At 44.9% G+C, this 3132-nt stretch overlaps 1 protein-coding gene across 1 annotated transcript in view; it reads left to right on the top strand.

The window, feature by feature from the left end:
• The first annotated feature begins 1923 nt into the window (after positions 1-1923).
• Positions 1924-3132, top strand: part of LOC102436238 (guanylate-binding protein 4) — a 37639-nt gene continuing 36430 nt past the window's right edge. Inside the window, exon 1 of the mRNA XM_014449356.2 lies at positions 1924-1958. The gene's annotated coding sequence lies outside the window, so the exon portion shown is untranslated. The remainder of the gene's footprint in view (positions 1959-3132) is intronic.

Raw genomic sequence — 3132 nt, 5'->3', positions numbered from 1 at the left:
GGGGCACCTTCCCCTGTCACGAACAGAGCAGGGCAGATAGGGAGGTTGTGGCCCCACCCCCTGTCACACACAGAGCCGCAGGGTGATCAGGGGGTTTGGGCGCTGCCCCCTGTCACGCTGATCCTGGTGCCAGGAGCCTCGCTGCTCCGCTGATCCTGGTGCTGGGAGGCATATTACCCTTTTACTATATAGGATAGAGGCCTGGTGCACGGGTGGGGGCCGGCTGGTTTGCCCTGAAGTTTGTCCTGGATCATGGTGGGGGTCCCCACTGGGTGCCTGGCCAGTCTGGCTGAGGGGCTGAGGGCCATTTTCAGGCTGGCGGGTGACTGAAGCGCCCAACCGCTCCTTTTTTTCTTTTTTTTTTTTTTTCTATTCTGGGCCAGTTTTAGCACTGAGGCCTCGCTGCTGAAAACATTGATACAATGTTGCGGTCCGGCTGGCTGAAGCCCGGCTGACTAAAGCCGGTTTCTGGGGTTTTGTTTAGCTTCTATATTTGCAACATAGTTGCATAGAGTTGCAGCTGAGAGGCCGGCAAGTGAGGCGCGGAACGTTGGAGTACGCAGTCACTGGAGCAAGCAAGCCTCCCTGTTCGCTTCAGTGCATGGCTGCAGGCCGCCATCTTGGCTGACAGTTAATTTGCATAAGGATATGCTGATTAGCCAATGGGAAGGGTAGCGGTCGTACGCTAATTACCATGTTTCTCTTTTATTAGTGTAGATATATTTTACAAATTACATCTATACATGTAACAACCCCAACAATATATTTTGATAGTTATTAACTTATATGATTTTATGTCTTTTAAAGAGAATGAAGGTAAAAGAATAAATGTATAGGGCTTCTTATAGTAACTTTCTTTCTTATAATTTCTGCTTCTCTCTATTCCTATGAGTTAATGTGAACACCATGTGTTATATCTTTATTTCAATAGGCGGTAAAACCACTGACCTCCTTTATTCTGCTTTGCTAAATATATTACTTTTAAGTATAAAATAGGCCCTGCAATACAATTATATACATATTGTTGTATACAATTGCTTCTGAAACCAACTAAGAGGAGAAAGGAAAGGAAGTCTGTATTTATACTGTCTTTTCTAATTACACAATTCCCTTATTGCTACTCTTTGGTTTTCTATGTGAATTTCCATTACCATCTGAGGTCACTTGCTTCCTGCTTGAGCACCTCCTTTTGTGTTGCTTGTATAGTCAATTGCTAGCAATAAAGTTTCTTCAAGTCCCCACACTGTTTCAAATAAAATCAGTTGTTTGGAGAACTTCAGAGATCTCTGTGATGATGCACTGCCTCTCTCCCTGGTCAAAAATCTCTGAGCCACTGCTCCTCCCTGGGCAGGGGTGGTAGCCTCTGGTCTTCCCCACTTGCCTCTCCCAGCTTGGAAACTCCTTCCTACAAGTTAGCCAGAGGGAGGGTGAGCAGGCCAGGCAATCTCAGCCCCCATCCTTCCTCACACCTATTCATCAGCTAGAGCCTTCACTCTGAGTGGGGCTGGGTGGAGGTTGACAGCCCCAGCCTCCAGGAATTCAGTCTCTGCAACTCAGTGTTGGAGGGGGATGAGAAATACTGGTGGCCTGCCTCTCCCAGTGACATACCTTACCCTGCTTGAAGAGGGTAGTCAACATCTGTTGACTACACCCACCAGGAACCAGCAATGGAGCTTTTCTCAAACAACTTTTTTAAGAAATTCAGTGAAATCCAAGAACCCTCTTGTTTGCCTAGCTTTCAGAAATTCCTTTTTTTGGTTTGTTTGATTTTGAGTCAGTGCTTTGTACTCAGTGCTTTCAGTTTCACATTACTCTAAACCCTTCACTTCTAATTAATGGGTTTTTAGGACTTCCAGAAAGTCATGTGACATAAGACAAGTAAATAAAAGCTCAACCATCCAGTGAAAAACAGAGAAGTGACAGAAACCATTCCAACCTACACTGAGGAGAAAAAACAGGTAAGAACTTTATTGCGAAAACTCTATACATTTTGGTCACACATATGAGCTTTGTTTCATAGAGTGGATGACTTTGTCTAGAAGTAACCCTGGTTCTGGTTGCCAGGTGGAGGAAGGATGAGGCTGGGTGAAAATGGGGAAGTGATTACAGAGTACAAATTGGCAGTTATAAAACTGTCACAGGGATGTAAAGTGCAGCCTAGGGAATGTAGTCAATAATATTGTGATAATTATGTAGGCTGCCAGGTGGGTACAAGACCTATTGAGGACTGCACTTCTTAAGTTATATAAAGGTTCAATCCCTGTGTAGTATACTGAAACTCATACATATTGAATGCCAACTGTAATTAAAAATAAACATTAAAAAAGAAAATAAAACATAGCCCAGATCCAACTTCTTAGTGCCAACTTTTTTCCTAATGGCTTACAAAGAGAATTTGGCCCCACTACTTTACTAAAAATTTTCTCCTTAAAAACCTCCTGTGGTACATCACTGAAGCTCTCTGTGCTCTCAAGCAGTTTTGTTCTTGTTTTCTGGAAACTCTGGCTCTGAATTCCTTGGCTTGGCATGAACTTCACTCCTCACCTACATCTCTTACAGTAAAAAATGCATATCCTTTTTATTTTGATTTCGGTTCTAATCAACCCGACTCTTACTGCTTGGCTGTAATAAATATCTGGCATGATTTTCAACTTCTAAAGTGGTCAGTATCTGGAGTAGCCAGACAAGTAGGAGTGAGGGAGGGAAGAGCTAGGACAGAAGATAACATGTCCCCTATCTGCAGCACCAAAGACATTTAAGTTCCGTTTTAGACTTGCTCTTCCAGGCCCACGTTCCTTAACATCAACAACAACAGGTACCTAAAGGCACACCCCACACTGGAAGTGCACACTTGGCACTGGAGGGCAAGGGGACAGCAGGAGGCTAGTACTAGGCCTGGCTACCAGCAGCTCAGCTCAGGCCTTCCGTTTGGATCAGAGGCAACCAGCACACATCAACCTTGTCACCAGTACAAGCTGCCCCACTGGCACCCTCCCAGAGCTACACAAACAGCCCTGCTTGGGGGAAGGAGGAATGTATCCTCCCTCAAATGCCAAAAGGGACTAAATCCTTCCTGGGATTGGTGGAGTAAACCCCATCCACTTTGCAGAGGCTCTTTGGTGGAGTCTCTTC

This window comes from Myotis lucifugus, unplaced genomic scaffold (assembly GCF_000147115.1).
Source record: "Myotis lucifugus unplaced genomic scaffold, Myoluc2.0 scaffold_1144, whole genome shotgun sequence".
Lineage (NCBI taxonomy): Eukaryota > Metazoa > Chordata > Mammalia > Chiroptera > Vespertilionidae > Myotis > Myotis lucifugus.
This window is presented reverse-complemented; position numbering and strand designations above follow the sequence as displayed.